Here is a 19,156-nt window from a genome sequence, read left to right as displayed (position 1 = left end):
GCCAGTTTTGGTCTGAACCGAAATTGGGACTCAGGGCCTTGTGTTCCATAGTTATGTATGCTAATTACTAGCCCAACAGTTTGGAGTTTCAAAGGGATACAGTAGTTTATTTTGTTTATTTATTTGTTTTAGGTATCACATAAAACAAAAATACTATAAGTACAAATAATATAAGATATACAAATTGAAAGACTAAAAAAAACAAAAACCCGAATGCAAACAAAAGAAATGTATTTTTATTTATTTATTTATTATTTATGTACCCATAGATTGTAATTGTGACCATTTGATACATGAAGTGTACAAAGGAAAGTTTATCTCTGTAAGAGATCTCTTCCAGCTAACCCAGGATGTGAGTAAGATGATATTATTGTGGTATAGGTCAAATAAAGGTATGATAACTACTAAAAATATTCAATATATCTAAACGATAAAATTCTACATACCAACCAATAATGAATAAAATTTGAACATATTATATTTTATACAAAATACATAATAATAAATAAAAAATAAATAAATATACTACGACAATGCACACTTCGCCATCCAGCCCCAAAGTAAGCGTAGCTTTAGTAGAAAATAATATTATATGAAGGGTCATCTAGAGGATTTTTTGACACGCAAGACCGCAGGGGTCTCGTAGGCAAAAGAGATAGTTTTATACGCTCACACAAATAACCGTGAGAAGAAATATGTAATCAAAAGACCGAAGCAAGATTGAGAATAGGGAACCGAACAACTTGCCATTTAAGTTAAGCTTATAAATTTTTGCACAACCACTGGTATCGATACCGCGCGAACCTTCCGCATCTTTTTAATAGAAATAAAGAAATTTTGAGTGTATGTCCATATTTTAAAAACTATGGCCAGAAAAGTAAGCCCACTAATTGGAAGAGGTCACTCACTAGCAGTGATAAAACTCTTACGACCGCTTTTTGTCTGCAAATACCTAATCAAGTTATCATAATAAAATAAGGTTTCATAATAAAATTACAAAGTATTTTTTTAATTCTTTTACAATTCAGCAGTATAATATATCATTAATTTAATCTGATCTGAAATTATCAATGTAATCTGATCATAAATAAATGATTTTTTAATTTTTTAATTTAATTTATTTATATACATTTTTATTTAAATTTTCAACACAAACAAAAAAAAAAAAATTTTTTTTGAGTTCATACATTTTTCATTGTTTTTCATGTTTAACACTGTTAAAATATATTAATAATAAATATATTGTAATGTAGTAATAATAAGGTTTAATTTCTAAGACAAGAGCGCCAACTGGCCAACAAACTGGCTGTCGAGTTTGGCGACAAATTAAATATCAAACACTTGTGCATCATTAAATGTATCAATATATTTAAAAAAATATAAATTACAAATAGTCCCACCGGGATCGCACCCAGGACCTGCACTTATAATACCACAGCGCTAACATCTGCGCCAAGGAGGTCGCCTATCTTGAATTTTACACCACAATAAAAATAATGATTTAACGGCGTTTAAAGATTGTTTTTCCGCTTTTTCAATAATTTCACATCATAGTTTTGTTGGAGTAAAATATTCCCGGATAATTCCAATTAAAATCGACTCGTCATCATTGCTGAAGATTTTTGCGATTACAATTAAAATCTCGCTGACGCTTAAAGAAATTGAATTTTATCCGTTCGCTTTCACCCGATGAAGGATTAATTTATTAAAAGAGTGTGATCCAGTTATATGTATCCAGAGTTTAGTAATCGTTTATCACTAAATCATGATGAGGTGGAATCTTTATTAGAACGTTTTATATAAAATTGAAGTTAACAGTCGGATTTTCACAAATTCTGTCTTACACAAACCATGAGCACGCACACACAAAAAAAAAAAACACACACACACACACACACATACACAAACACGCATACTTATTATTATTATCATCTAAATTTCTGTATAACATGTCTGTCTTTTTGTATATCTTTGTAAATTGTTAAGTTTATTGTAATTTGTTGTGTGTTTGTATATCATTGTAAATTGTTAAGTTTAATGTAATTTGTTAAGTTTATTTTAATTGTAATGGAAGAGCGGAGTCTTCTGACACAGGGGTAGTAATACGAGTCTGAAAAGAAGGCTTCAACGATATATTGATACCACTTTGTTTCTTACCGAAATAAACTATTCTTATATTAAAAAAAAAACCGCTCACGCTCACGTAAAAAGAACGCTCGCCCAATATTTATAACAGATGCCCGCCTAAAGCTTTCCAATAAGAAGATGTACTGAACTGTTTTATAAACTTAAAGTGCATATAAACATTTTCGGAACCGACAGGATTTCAACCTGCGACTCTCGGGCAATCGCGGCCTGAGCGCTTTCTCCAATTAAGCTACGACTCTCCTACCGTCGATGCCGAAATTAATATATGCCTTGTAGGAAACGTTGCAGTTTCGATCTACTTTTTCAAAGGTCCATATTACAAGAGACACGTTTGAAACAAGAGATAACACATTGCTTTTTTTTATAATTTTTATAATTATTTATTAGTGTTTTGTAAAAACTCTAACTCGCATAGAAATACCATAAGTTATTTTTCTTTCAGTACAAGTTAGCCTTTGCAATATCGCCTGGTGATACTCGTAAGGTATAATGCAGACTAATATGGTAACGGGCTACTCGGTTACGACTCGACTACGTACCGGAAGGCTAAATCGCTTGGAAGAACGATTTTGTGTGAGATTTTGCATATCCCTACGTTGTGAAATGGAGGCTGAAAGCTCCATTAAGCTGAAACCAGTACAGGGCATAGGTCCCTTTCAATAAAGAGAAGGAGTTAAGGCTGTAGTCCACCACGCTGGCCAAGTGCGGATTGGTGGACCTCACACACCTTTCAGAACATTATGGAGAACTCTCAGGCATGCAGGTTTCCTCGCGACGTTTTCCTTCAACGCTGAAGCAAGTGATATTTTAACTGAAACGCATATAACTTAGAAAAGTGAGCGGTGCGTGCTGTGATTCAAACTCGGCCCTCCGACAGTGAAGTTGAAATCTTATTTACTTGGCTATCACCGATTCGCTGAAAGCATATTTCTCTACAATTCCCTAGGGGCAAGGATGGGCTTATCTGAAAAGCTTGGCAAACTAGAAGCCTCCTACAATAGATGGCATGGTAAAGCAGGTTTAAATGAATTACCACAGCCTTTCTAATTCTATGTCTTTACTATTATATTCCTCACACGAAATCATGATTTAAAACAAATTAAATAAATAAATATACTACGACAATACACATACCCATCCATCTAGCCCCAAAGTAAGCTTAGCTTGTGTTATGGGTACTAAGACGACTGATGAATATTTTTATGAATAATATACATAAATACTTAGAATATACATATAAACACCCAGACACTGAAAAATATTCACGCTCATCACACAAACATTTTCCAGTTGTGGGAATCGAACCCACGGCCTTGGACTCAGAAAGCAGGGTCGCTGCAAACTGCGCCAATCGGCCGTCTAAAATATACTACGACAATACACATACCCATCCATCTAGCCCCAAAGTAAGCGTAGCTTGTGTTATGGGTACTAAGACGACTCGTGAATATTATTATGAACATACATATACACACCATAAATACTTAGAACATACATATAAACACCCAGACACTGAAAAATATTCACGCTCATCACACAAACATTTTCCAGTTGTGGGAATCGAACCCACGGCCTTGGACTCAGAAAGCAGGGTCGCTGCAAACTGCGCCAATCGGCCGTCTAAAATATACTACGACAATACACATACCCATCCATCTAGCCCCAAAGTAAGCGTAGCTTGTGTTATGGGTACTAAGACGACTCGTGAATATTATTATGAACATACATATACACACCATAAATACTTAGAACATACATATACACACCCTGACACTGAAAAACATTTATGCTCATCACACATACATTTTCCAGTTGTGGGAATCGAACCCACGGCTTTGGGCTTAGAAAGCAGGCTTGCTGCAAACTGCCTCAATCGGCAGTCAAATTAACATACCTGAAATTGTTTCTATAAACTTCTTTATTAATAATAGCTTCAATTATCGTAGAAACAACTTCATCGGCGGTCAATTTTATTTAACTTGCAATGTATGTAGGTTTGTTTGGCTGGAATCTTGCAACTCAATTTTAAAGCAGATATCTTTAACCAATTGCGCTCGACTCTTTTGTTTACACCTTAAATTTGTATAACAAAGTATAGTCAACTGTGTGCTTTATTCATTCTACCAAGATGGCGGATGGAAGTTATTTAAATGCACTCTATAATATGTACTATGAAGACGTCCCTGGCGCAACGGTGAGGGTTCGATTCCCAGCAGAGGCAATTTGGGAAATTACAATTTCTGAATTTTTACTGGTCTGGTCTGGTGGGATGCTTTAGCCGTTTACCACCCTACCGACAAAGCCGTGCCGTTTAGGGATTTCGTATTCCGATGCGATATCGCGTAGAAACCTATTAGGGTTATGACTATCATACTCCCAACAATGTTAGCCTGCTACCATCTTAGATTGCATCATCACTTGTAGTGAAATAAAACAATATGTTCCACTTAAATTTCGCGTCAACCTTTTATATCATTTAAACTGTGCAATTGCGTTATAAGTATATGATAGTTAAAGTTTGAAAGTAAAAGCCATTTCCTTAATAAAACTCTAGAATCTTCTTTGAATTCTTACTCGACTATTTACCTCGAATAATCAGCACCACCGTAAACTATCGGGACGGCACAATTCTGCAGAGGATAAAGAATCTTTTCACTCACGTTATCTTCACTCAAGCTATTCTCAAATGCAAGGTAGAAATAGTAGTTCTTTCTTAAAACCATAAGACACTCCTCTATTATACCTCTGGAGCATTTCTTATTTCCGAACCATCCATAAATGTCTAACTTAAGTTTGTTTCTCACTAAAGACGCGTTCAAGCTTCTGACAAACTCTTGTGTTCTATATTTTTGAGTCATGCAATAAGACTTAAATAACGCAACCGCTTTGTTTTTTCTCTTACTCTTCCCCAGAACTTCCTTGGAAACTGGTTTGATTGAATTAACCCATTTCATATTAATTTCTGGTCCAACCACAACACCATTTCTGCCAAGAATCCTTATAAATGGCCCACGAATGTCGGAGTCGAGCCTATAGGTCCATGTCATATTGAAATAATTGTCGTACTCCGGATTGCAAACGGGATAGAATTTGGCGTTTTCGCTGCCAGTAAAAACGTAAATATGATTAGGTGTTCTCAACGGAGGGTGATCGTCCTAACCGCTATCTTCATCAAATAGAAGCGCGTCAAAATATCGTAAATCAACTAAAGAGTCTTTATTTCTTGTGATATAGTAATTGAAATGAGTACAGTTGTGGTAAAGTAAAACTTTCTGACCTTCCCTTATAAGTTGAGTTGAATGGCTGTACACGTAATTCCATATAAGAATAAACTTTAAATAATAAATCCGTTGGGAATCTCCTCGGTTGCGTGAAATCAATAGTTATATTCGTGGATTTCTTTCTATACTTTATAATGTCTTGTCTGATTTTCCACATCAGTCCAGTAGTTCTTAATACGTAATTAAGTTGTAAAATGTCTTAATATCTTTGAAACGGTATAAACATTACAGAGTGAAGGAAAACGGCACAATAAATACTCAAAAGAATCTTTTTGAGTGTCTTAGCCATGTTCGAGTTTGTGGAAGGAATAATGTTGTGTGAGGGTTCCAACAAAGTTCTCAGACTTTTTTCTGTTTGTAAACAATTCACTGGAACTGCGAACAAAGATTTCAGTTAGCTTTGCACGTGGGTGAAATGGTTCGTGGAGTGTCTTAAAATGTATTAAATTAAAAGCTATTTTTTTTAAACAAGCTTTAGTTGTTTGTAAAAGCGTGTTTTTTTAAACTATAATTTTTATTAAAGCAAAATTAATCGGTAACGTCTTCACCTTTGTTAATATTAGAGAAATAGGCTTAAGTTAAAATTAACATCATTTCCACCTGAAAAATTTTTAGATGATAATTTAACAAATTGAATCAAATTAGTGTATTGGTCGAGGACCTACGAAGTTTAAACGAAATTAGACCGTTTGATGATGATCCTACTTTCAATTTGTTTCCAATTTGACATACAGATAGTCAGACGTTGGGTATATGGTGTGGCATCTTTTAGAAGATTTCCGGTTAAAGTAGCGTAGCAAAATCTAAAATATGCGAGCGAAATTACCTTTACAGGTAATATTTTACGGTGTTTTGGAATTTGCGGTTAATATTTGGAATACCATAAATAGTCCGTACCCATATCAACGGAAATGTCAACGTTAAATTCCATGTTTTAGGTGTTTTTAATGTCACACCTGATGCATGGATCCTTTATTTGTTTTTTTTTGTAATAAAGCCGATGGAAAAGTCAATAACAATGGCTGTAGCTTTGTCTGGGAACTGGTCTTATAAATGATAGCTCCCAGGTTCAATCCCTGGCATGGACATCAGCCAGCGATCCACCTCGCTTACAAAGTGATTAAAGGGGTATGGGTTTTACTACCATAACTTGACCGGCAGGGTGATTACGTAACTCGCGACAGCAATGCGACAGGCGAAAATCTTTTAATCACTGCTGTCAAACGTCACTTTTCCATACAATAAATAAACAAAAGTGACGTTTGACAGCATTGATTGCAAGATTTACGTCTGTTGCATTGCTGTCGCGAGATAGGTAATCACCCTGCCGGTAGGCCACTAGGTACAATTTTAGACTTGCCATCATGTGAGTTTGCAGTCAAGTGCTATGCTGTTATAAATAAAAAAAACAATATATAGATACTCTTTCTCCACCTCTCATTTCTTACTTCTCTCTAATCTAACGAAATCTGACCTTGACGCGTCCGCAAAATTTCGCATTCAATTCATTTTCAAAAAAACATCAAATGGAGCATAAGAAGCTTCATTTAAAAACGTTTCGTTACGTTCATATTGTGTTTTGAACAACGGTTATATAATCACCTAAAATTTTCCTATTTGCTTGATTGTTTTTCTATACACGATGACTTATTCGATCGCGTGAACTACTATTTATATATTAATCGGAAAAGCGCCACCTAGTTTCCTTGTATTGTAACTATACGGTGCTCATTTGAGCCTGGTTTGAATTTTATCACAAATTGCTTGGTTTTGTATTTTTATGTCCAGAAATTCCCAATTACCAACCCGTAGTAAGACAGTATTAATAAATCGAGTTAAGAATTTTTTTTTAAGTTAGGTTTTTCACGAAAAACCTGTTTACAGCTCGATATCGAATTATTAATAGGGTCCGAGATGATTATATAAGGTGCATTTGTTTTTTCTGGAAACACCATTAAGTTTCCAAAATAAAAAGAGCACGTAAAAAGGTTTCAAAATAGATTGCTTCCACGTCGAACGGATCCTGCTGACTCATCGAATCTCATACCCGCCTCTTTCATGTCCTCGCCAAACGAACTGCCTTCAACCATGCAAGTACGTATAGGATTCCTCCCATAGAATGTATTCCATTTTTAACGCGAGAAGTTAGATAGGCTACATTTTTCATTCGATAAATTTACGTCGAGTCAATGCTTCTGCACCAAATCGGTTACTACCGATTTTAATATCTAAGAAAAATCCAGAACCTAATTACAGCGCCACCTACCGAGTCCATTCTTATTTCCAAACTATATTTCTTTGCCCGTCGTAACTTTTTGCCTTTCCGGAACCTCTCCGGTAACACTTAAACTTTATGGTATGGTATTCATGTTCGAATTGACTTTTAAGTATTATTACGAATCGTTTGTACGGGAGTATAGAAAAGTGTTGTTTTTTGGACTTTTTCAGGCAATTTTAATTTTCTCTCCGTAAGAACCATCCTCGTACTTCCAGGAATATTGTAAAAAAGTATTAGCGAAATCGGTTCAGCTGCTCTCGAGATTTGCGCTTAGCAACACATTCAGATATTCATTTTTACATTATTGATATATATGTTTAAATTTTAAAAACCCCGTCTTTTAAAAAGTCGGAGTTTTTAAATTCTCAGTATCAGACCGGAGAACGAAGTTGGGGTTTTGCTATCTACGTGCTTCAGAGAGCACGTAATGCCGTCGGTCCCAGTTATTGTCACGATAATGTGATAATAACAGTAACAGCATGCCAACCTGCAATGGAGCACCATGGTGGGTCTTTATCTTTCTCTCTTGTGGGAGAGATCAGTATCCAGCAGTAGCAGGTCACGTTAACCTGCACCGACGGCTTAACGTGCTCTCCGAGGCATGGATTAGGACACCGCCAATTTCCTTACTCCGAGCTACTGACCATTTTGAATATAGAAACCAAATAACTAACAATTCCTTACCCGACGTGGGAATAGAACCCGATACCTCGCAATCGGTAATTGCACACGCCAACCACATTTATTTGGGTAAAATTAATGTGAAATGTATTCAGTTATATTGTGTTAAAAGTTGCAATGCAGTAAAAGAGGTTAAAAGTTAAGAAAATTGAAACGTTTCAAGTGAAGTCTCAAAATGGTTAGTAGTTTATTTTAGAATCCCGGTGTAGTATGCTTAAGTTATGATTTTCTACGTATTTCGTGCAGGCGCTAGAAAATTGTGGACTAGTTTGAGAATAAATCATTTTTCTAACGATGTAAATAAATCTTAATTTCTATAATGCACGATTTTATTTATTAGCTTTTAAGGGAAACAAACAGTACCATTACACATAAAAGTAACTCCGTATTTTTAAATTACATAAACCAATGAAGTTTCCAGAATTTAGTTATACATATACGATAACATTAACCACAATTGCTGAGGAATAAGTACCTACCAAGCGAAAATTATACTAAAAAAAGAAAAAAAATCACATAAAAAAAAAGAAAAACATAAACTTTAAAGCTTATTATACTTATTTTGCCAGAATAAATTTCCTAAAAGTGCCAATTTTGACACGAACAACGATAAACAGACACCCGTATGGTGCAGTGTAATTAATCAAAACTAATATTAAAAAGCGAAGCGGTGATAGCCCAGTGGTTAGGACTTCGGCTGCACTTCCGGGGGGCGGAGTTCGAATACCAGCACGCACGTCTAACTTTTCTAAGTTATGTACGTTTTTAAGTCAGTTTAAAGGTTTATGCATTTACCACGTTTAAAAAAAATATTTATTCATTTAGGCCTATCACATGCACTTATGAAGCGTGCATACATGATGATGATAAAACACCACATTCGTTAACTTAAAACTAAAGCTAGCAGGGTTACATAAGGGCCTTCTAAACAGAGCCCACACCAAACTTAGCCGGGAATGAAAAGTCCTGGAAAGTTCCACATTGTGGCCATAAACCTGAGGCGTAGGAGTTAAGCCTCATATGCGTAGGTGACAAGCTCTGTCACATAGAGCTCTTATCATCATTCTCATCACTTCAACCGATTGAAGTCCACTTTTGTAGGGAGTTCCAAAATGACCTGGCGTGTTTCCAGCGGCTATCAGCGACGTTGACTGATGCCATCTTTACACCTCGTTGGGGGCCGACCAACGCAGCGTTTACCTGTGCGGGGTCGCCATTGCAGTAACATGGAACCCCAACGTCCATCGGTGCAATTTCCACTTCAGTTTTGCTCGCTGAGCTATGTGTCTAACTCTAGTTCTTCTAGGGAGGAGATCCTCGGGTCTGATTCGATCACGTAGAGATACTCCCAACATAGCTCTCTTAATCGCCCGCTGAGTGACTCTCATAAAACTCCACGACTATTACATATATGAAGTTTGGCACTGCATTGTATTTATTGAGGGCACTCCTGCCATTGCCAGACGGGTGATCTACCTAAGGACCACCCAGTGGCGTGCATAGAGGATATGCACAGGATAAACTTAAGGATAGGTATTTTATTAAACTCTTTATTTGTATACCACAACATTAACATATTTAAAATATAACAAAAACAGAAACATATCGAAAGAAGTAGTAATACATATCGCTTAATAGCGATCTCTGCCAGGCAACCTTAGTATTAGAAAAAAAAAGAAGAGGAGAATAGACTGCTGGTGGTACAAATATTAAAATACATACATGCGAATAACTACATGCTAATACATAAACTAGTGTACACAAAAAAGATAAAAATTAAATAATATAATTAATAAATAAAAATAAACTAATATATATAATAACAACACTTACATATTTAAATACTATAACCTACAATAAATGAGTAAGTATATACATACTATTAATAGTCGTTAACAATATAATGGGCCTTAACTGCTCTTTTAAATATCGCCAGTGATTTGGATCGTCGTATGCTCAATGGAAGCGCATTCCACAGTTCCACAGCTCGTACGCTAAACGAACGCTTATAAAATTTTGTAAGATTTATAAAAAGCTATTTTATATCATCTGCATACTCTGTGCATACCCTCTATGCACGCCATTGTTTTCCACCCTATTTTGAGTTGAGTTTGAGACACAGGTTTTACTGGTATCGGCAGCATCCCCCCCTGAAACCTACTTAATTACGTCCCTTTTGTGAATCTAACAATATCTCCTATGATTAGGTCTTCTAGGTCTTCTTCACTTGGTCCTTATTTTGTAGTGCCCATCTTACCAGCGTGTAGTACATGGGGCATTATTTCGCAAGTTTGGCATATCCACATTATACTTTCGAGTATTTATTAAGTTGCGAATATATAGTTAAATCAAAGTTAAATAAAGTTTCTCCGCATGCATTCGCGACTAATGAGGTATGTAGCGAGCGGACGCGCTTACTTTGAGCGAAATCTAGTTAAACACACTTTGCGACTCGCGTCAAGTTTGTTTGAAGGTAGAATGAGAGTGCACTCGGTCTATGTGTACCTAGCATTTTGAAGAAGTTCAAGCGACAATGGTGTCAGTTCTTGCTGTCTTTGATTCTTTTAATACAAAATGATACGAAGTTGTTAATACTAATGCGCTGTTGATGATAATGATGACAATTTATTCTCTTACACTTTATTCATATAAATATGTCCCTTGACGTTTCAAAAGTACAATGTTAGGCCTACTTGAAATAAATATTTTTTGAATTTAACTATAATAAACGTTGTTGTCTAGTTACGCAATGTTTTTAATCCTTCTTTCGAATGTTGAAAAAACATTGCTTAACTAATCACCGGTTATACTAGCTATGCCTCACGATTTCGTCCGCTTATAAGTCAACCTTAAAAGATAGACATATGTTGTCGCGGATTTTTTTAGAACTTCTAAAGGGGAGCTACTTTTTTTACATGATTTTATCGAAACTTTAACCGTTTACTACCGTTTACGATAATAGCGTTCAAGTTAACAGACAAAGAAACGAATAAACAAGCTGTTCAGCTTTATATATTAAGTATCAGATTAGTAAGACCTTTGATATGTAACTTGTTTTTTTTAGGAAAACAATCCTAGTACACAAGTTCGTCACATAAATTTTATTGTCTTTATTTGTACACGCGTGGGTTAGAGTTGACTTGTTTTGTTTTTCTAAAGGAGAAATAAGCAATTCATATGCATTCATGATACATACATACATGACTGCATGAGTCCTGTATGTATGTATCATGAATGCATATGAATTGCAGCGTGCTTGCCACGAGACAGTTTTCTCTACCTGGTACTGTAATATTTTCTATAGCTGATATAATAATGGTTTACATATTTTTTTCGTATTGAAACATATACATGTAGTCCTACTGAAAACATGCATAGTTTTTTTTTTGTAAAACTAGCCCATGCATGTAGTTGCTAATAAATTCAAATTCAAAATTTATTTATTCATGTAGGCCTATGACAGGCACTTATGAAGCGTTCGTACATATATGCTTACATAATTGTAAGGGGACGGTGATAACTTCGTACGCCAACTTAAACCTAAACCTACGAGGGTTCCAAACGCGCCCTGGCCTAAGAACAGCCCGCAACAAACTTAGCCGGGTAATTTGTTTTTTTTGTGATCACCATCTTACAGTATTATATTAAGCTATAAAATTAGAGCAATTCACACCCAAGTTTTTTATCGTTTAAGTACTCCTTAACAGTATAATATGATTTTTCTGTAACTTTCTGTAACTTTGAACTTATTGATCTCAAAGATTTCATTTGGTAATTTGTTATAAAATAATAAACAATTTCCCTTTCATTAATTAGCAATTTTATGTAGCCTAGTACAGCAAAATAAGTTTATTTTTGCTTCTAATATTTAAAATTAATGCGTTAATTACCGTGTATACTCTCCAAGCCGCGTAACACAATTTTAAATGTTTTCTGTGTAAATAGCATTAAAATCCTCGCAAGATATGAAAACAAAATATTTTAGCAATTATACTGGCAACGAAATTAGGAACAAAACTCACTTTGTGCTGCGTTTTTATATCCTGCCCGCTTTACAGTGAAATGCAAATGACAAAAAATAGACAAGTGGCAAGCCTCTTGAGTGCCTAAAGGGAATGGGGTTTTATTAAAATTTTCAACGTTATTTGCGTTTTAATTGTGTTTGGTTTATTGGACACAAAGCTTTGCGCTTTGCTGAACCATTTTTATCAATTGTTTTTAGTAACCCTCAACCCAATAAAGAAAAAACAGTAGTTACACGCGATGTCGAGGTAAATGCCGACATCGTCGTCTATATATATATATATATATAAAAGGCAAAGGTGACCGACTTACTGACTGACTGATCTATCAACGCACAGCTCTAACCACTTGACGGATCGGGATTGAAGTTTTGCACAAAGATAGTTATTACAACTTAGGCCTGCCCGCCTGTCTGCCCGCCTGCCTGCCCGCCTGACTGCCACTGCTAGACTGGCACTATATGCAAAAAATATGTCGATCTTTCGCTCTGTGAAAAATAGAAATGTATCAAATGTGTATGTACCACAAAGTGCTCTATGTGCTATTCCGGACTCTATATCTGTACTAAATTTCATCCAAATCTGTTAAGCCGTTCTGGCGTGATTGAGCATCCACCCAAAGAAGTAAATTATCCTTCATATACCTATAATTGGAAGCATCAAAATCGGTCCGTTCGTATGGGAGCTGCGATGCCACAGACCCACCGATACATACGTGGACCTTATAACACCATTATTTTTTCTTGTCGGTTAAAAGTAACAATAAATGCGAACAAAATACATCCCCAAATGCTGTCTTTATTTTGTGTTGGATAAAAACAGAAATCAAATAAAATTCTGAATTCACTACAGCGTGAAAATCTCTTTCAGCATTCATAGTAGACATTGGCGGTATAATTTTTTGAGTCGTTTTTATTAAAATGAAGTTAAACGCGCCGAGTCAGGGGAAGGCGATAATTTTATATTCAGAGCTATCTGCCGGGAGTTCTACTGGGTAAGTTCACTGTGAACTTTGAACTTTTTTGTAGCGACAACTTTCCCAATGACACCTCTTTCACCGACATACTCGATATTTTTTTATATAAACTCATAACGAAACAAACCAATCATTTTTTCCAAGTGCTCTGTCTATTCCACCACTTTTATACTTCGATGGGACGGAGTACTTAGATGACGGAAATTAAATGAGACGAAGGTACAGCTTAACGTGCTCTCCCAGGCACGGCTGTGAATCACGCCAATTTCCAAAGTCCGGGCGGTATCTATTAAGAATTAGACATAACAGGTAGAAAAACCCAATTCAGTTCATTGGCCGTCCCGCGAACGCAGGACCGCTTGATCTGTAACATTTTCGCCACAAGCCCAACAGGGCAATTATTTAAAAATAAACTCATAACCAGTAATGAATATATGTAGAGTACATTTACCTAAACTTCGAAGACAAGAGGCAGACAGTGGACCCTTCCTTTGGACTACTTTTTTTCGGGGCATCGCTCAATCAATCAATCAATCAAAAATACTTTATTGCACACAAGAAAGAAAATGATTATTCTCTTAAATAAAGTAAACAGAAACGAATTTGATTCATTTTTGTACTTAGCGGATGGAGAATTTGTGATGAATTTCCTAAAAAGGAGGTAATCGTAACGAAAAGTCAACTTTTTGTTTGTGTTCCTCAAAGTTTAGGTAAATACTGTACATGTTCCGAACTCTGCAAATTACACGGATGCTAGCGTAGACGCTGGCCAAGTGCTTCACACGATATTTCATCATCATCATCAATCTCAACCTATTACCGGCTCTCTACAGAGCTCGGATCTTCTCTCAGAATGAGAAGGGTGTAGGCCGCCGGCCAAGATTGGTAAACTTCACGCGCCTATGAGAACATTATAGAAAACTCTCAGGCATGCAAGTTGTTGTTTGTTTGTTTTTCTTCACCGTTAAAGCAAGTGATGTTAAATTGCATCAATTAATCACGGGGATTGAACTCGATTCCCCGAAAGGGAGGCAGAAAGCGCAACCCTAGCCCCTAGGCTATGACGCTTACGAAATAATAAAAAAGACGAAATAATAAAGGATTTCAGGGCTTCCATTTTTAACCTCCGACGAAAAGCTACGGGGTGTTATATGTTTGACGTGTCTGCGTGTGTGTGTATCAGTCTGTGGCATCGTATTACCCGAACGAATAAGCCTATTATGATTTTGTTTTTTTTTAAAGATAAATGAGTCAGGAGTGTTCTTAGCTAAGTTTGATGAAAATCAGTCCTAGATGGCCGCCGCCACATTTTGGTTTCACAACTCCCTTAATATGGATATCAAATGAAAAGGCTTAATTAGTAGTTATAAAAATGCACACTATATTTTAAGTCGGGTTTTTTTATATTTATATAATATTTATCGTAAAAACCAATCAACGGCCCACACCGGTCTCGTCACACAATTAGAAGGGGTAGGGCCGTAGTCCACCACGCTGGTTCAGTGCGGATTGGTGGATCCCACACACCTTTGAGAACATTATGGAGAACTCCCAGGCATGCAGGTCCTGACGATATCCTTCACCGATGAATCAAGTGATATTTTAATTGATTAAAACGCACATAACTTAAAAAATTAAAGGTGCGTGCTTTGCTATCACCGATTTATATATTACTAACTGTTGCCCGCGACTTCGCGTGCGTTTGATTTTGTTTTTTGATGTGGCATTTAATTTAGTTCTAGTTCTAAAAAAAATTAAGTATTCAGCATCTAAGCCTTAGATGATTGGTTTGCTGCTCTCCGCTGAGGAGTTCTGTCCTCTACCTCCAACCACATTCATCAGATCTGCGCAAAGTTCGGGCAAAATTAAACACATACAGTACAAAAATAATTATTTAAATCGGTTATAATTTGTAAGAGTTATGGTGCTGCATCGTCAAATATGCGTGAAAGCGTAACAAACAAACTTACATTGTCATTTATAATATTAGTAGGGATAGGGATTTGTCCTCTTCTTTATGCAATGCTATAGGGTTTTATTCTGTAAAAGCTCCTGATTAAAATAATGAAAACTTTAAGGGTTAAACACGAAAATGAAATTTAAACCGCCGAATGTGGAATCGTTCAGTTTAATTATCACTAATGGGATAAAGCAGACCGATGGTGTGGAAACCGGCTGAAATCAAAGTTGCGATGCGTACGTTTAAATACCTACATTTTAAACACAAAATACAACTATATATTACTACTGTCTTATTGGATTAGTGGTTAAAAAGATCAATTACGGATCGTGAGGTCCTGGATTCGAACCCCGAATCGAACCGAAAAATGTTTTTGTTGTATAGCTTGTAGAAGACTACAAGGAAGCCCTTGTCTGCAATGCCACCTGATTTTATGTAATGGTGCAGTATAAAATAATTAAATAAATATACTACGACAATGCACACACCGCCATCTGGCCCCAAAGTAAGCGTAGCTTGTTGTATGGGTACTAAGATAGCTGACGTTTTTTTTTAAAATATAAATATTATATGAGATAAATAACCAGACATAGAAAATTATTTATGTTTATCACACAAACATTTTCCAGTTGTGGGAATCGAACCCACGGCCTTGGACACAGAAAGCAGGGTCACTGCCCACTGCGCCTCCCGCTGCCAAAAGCTTTTATAAATGCAAGCAGGCTAAACTAATCGGGGTATGACAGTTATATTAAACCCACACTCCTATGGTTTCTACATGGCATCGTATTGGAACTGATTTGCTAGCAGGGTGGTAGCGAACCACGGCCGAAGCCCCACATACAAAAGCTCTAAGGCTCCCCACACACGTCAATATGATTGGCAATATCCTGCGTATTGAATCGCTTGTTTCGTAATACAACAGCGTAAATCTCCCGATAAAATTGTTAGTAGACAAACGCTTAGATAAAAACGTTTTTCGTCCTGCTAGATGAGAAGATGCTATCATTTATTTTTTTCTTTTATTGAAACAAATCGGTTGAGGCTTATTTAATTATTAACATGCAACGAAACCGCTTCACAATTTTTTGTTTTCTTTATTGGTCAAAATTAAATTTTAATTTAATTTTTTAAATTAAATTGTCGCATCTTCATCTTTCCTAACGTCAAAGGTTGTATGGAATAGATTGCTTTAGCGATAAGACTGCCTTTGCAGTCCCCATTTCCTATTGTAAGTTTCTTCTATGTATGTGTTTACTTTGTATAAAAAGTGTGTGTGTGCAATAAAGTTTTCAAACAAAGAAACAATATCGTTAATGCGCCTTATTACCGAACTTTATAATCATAGCTAACTTGCTAGAAATGAGTATTGAAGAGTTAAAGTAACTATTGATAATAAATGTTATCAACATTTATGTTGCCAATGTTAATGACTATCTGCGGGCAGCCATAGTCAGGGTTGCCAAACGAGTATCTAAAACGACTGTATGATGTAATTTAAAATTCAGTCGACGTCGTCGGTCGAACGCGAGGAACCGTTAAATGAATGAACTTTTCTAACTTAAGGTCCCGCCGACTCGCCGATTTAATACCGACTTTGAGGCTCCCGCCATGATGAACAGCTCCCTTACTTTTAATGACTTTTTGCTAATATTCAGAGCTTCGCTTTTGAGGCGAAAAAAGTTTTGTAAGTCGTGAATTGGAACAGTGATTAACAAAAAATATACTCGCCAGAGATGCTTCTGTTGCGTGCCTTTACATCGCACCATCTCTTTACTTTTAAACAAAATAAAAAAGTCTTCTTGGGTTTGATTAAAAATCTTACGTATGTAGTAGGTATATAAAAGTTTTACTAGGTATTTAACAAGCTTTATTTACACAAATAAATAAAATTTAAGCGTCCCGTTCCTTCATCTTTCCTAACGTCAAAGGTTGTCTGGAACAGATTGCTTCAGCGATAAGACTGCCTTTGCACACCCCATTTTCTATTTTAAGTTTGTCTGATAAAATTAAAACCGTTAATAGGTATTTTAATTCAGAAAGAAAAATCATAAAGAACTAATTTGATTTTTTTAGCGTTCATTTTAACTATACAAGTAGATGTTATAACTTTTGAGCCACAGAATACAATACTCAACTAAAATATTATAAGTAGTATAATTACAGGCACATGAGGTTTAACTTCTACTTCTCAGGTGATAGGCACATAGCAACACGTTGCCGGGCATGTTCTTGGTATGCCCTGCGAAGTATTGCTCTGTTTAAAGACATCGGTTTTCCACTTAACATCAGGTGGGCCATCGGCTTGGACCGTCAATTACAAGTAAAAAAATCTGGATTTCAGATTATGTGAAATATGAATACCTTGAGCATATTAAAATGATATTTTAAATTAGTATTCCAATTGCAAAGATAGTAATAAAATCACTTCATTCCAAATTAACGCTTAAAATTCGAAAAGAAGAGGATTCAAATAGCGTATAATTTAATTTTAAAATTCCTGAAAAATTCTCGTCTTTATAAATTTTAAATAAAAACTCATTCTCTTTCGTTCACATAAGTGGGCGATACTTGTCTATTTTTTTGCATATTTTATACGCTGACTAACGCTTGAAGATAGATGGAGCTATCGGGAGTTACTAATTTAAATTGATGGTTGCTGCTTGCTGCGAAAGTAAAGATATTCTCTGAGTAGGTATTATTAATAAGTAAAAATAAAGTTTACATATACACTTTAGCTGACAGAAAATATTAGAGGGAGAAAAACACTGCATGACTATTCCGACGTTAGGCAATTTTTGTTCATAATTCCGAAATGTTGTCAATAATAAGCGTGGCATAATATTGGACTTGTTACGCATTGTCTTGACATTCTTCTTAATAAAGGCAGCATAACGTCTCGATAAAATCTTTAAAAATACCTCAGTGCCTGAAGATCGAAGTCTTCCAACAGCGATGACTTATGGCTGGCGAAACGTGATCGCCGACTATTTTTTGGCTTCATAAGAAGGGTCAAAGTCACATAGTGGGTGATGGAGAGAGCTATGCTCGGAGTATCTCTACGTGATCAAATCAAGTAAGAGGAGATCCATAGAAAAAGAGTTATCAACATAACGTGAGTCGCGAAGCGGAAGTGGCACATAGCTCGGTGACCCGATGGATGTTGGGGACTCAAAGTGCTGGAATAGCGACCTCGTTGGTAGAATCCCGATGTGGTGGACGGATGACTTCAGACAAATCGCAGGGAGTCGCTGGATCCAAGTGTCATAAGATCGTGAGATTGGACCTATGTCCAGAAAAATGCCTATGCCCTACAAAAGACCTATGTCCAGCAGTGGACATCTGGGCCAAGTCGGACTCACGCACGAAAAGATCCGTACCTGTATCTATAAAAACGGAAAAAATCATGTCTGTTTTATGGGGTATTGTTATTTATTTTTAAAGTGAATATATAGCTAAATTATCTGTGAATATTTCAAGCATCTACCTGCGAGCAAACACGAACAATAAAATCACGTTTATTGTATAGGAGCCCCCTAAAACATTTATTTTATTCTGGTTTTTTAGTATTTCTTTTATAGCGGTAATGGAAATACATCATCTGTGAAAACTATCAGACTCACGGATTACCGCGCGGCAGATAGGCAGACTGACGGCCAGCAAGGTCTTTCTAATAGAAAAGGGCCCTTAAAAAGGGGTCCCCTACCTCTGCGATACTGCGGATCTATCTAAACGAACCTACGCCTAGTCTTTGTCATTTGCATATCACCTGCGCAGCGGGAAGGACCGTGGCCGAGGCGTTTTTACGGA

The 19,156-nt window shown here is 36.2% G+C and overlaps 1 pseudogene; it reads right to left on the bottom strand.

The window, feature by feature from the left end:
- Positions 1–4,730: 4,730 nt before the first annotated feature.
- On the bottom strand, positions 4,731–7,519 carry LOC120625051 (annotated as a pseudogene).
- Positions 7,520–19,156: the final 11,637 nt, after the last annotated feature.

This window comes from Pararge aegeria, chromosome 7 (genome assembly GCF_905163445.1).
Source record: "Pararge aegeria chromosome 7, ilParAegt1.1, whole genome shotgun sequence".
Lineage (NCBI taxonomy): Eukaryota > Metazoa > Arthropoda > Insecta > Lepidoptera > Nymphalidae > Pararge > Pararge aegeria.
The sequence above is the reverse complement of the archived record's forward strand: the minus strand, read 5'-3'. Positions and strand labels throughout refer to the sequence as shown.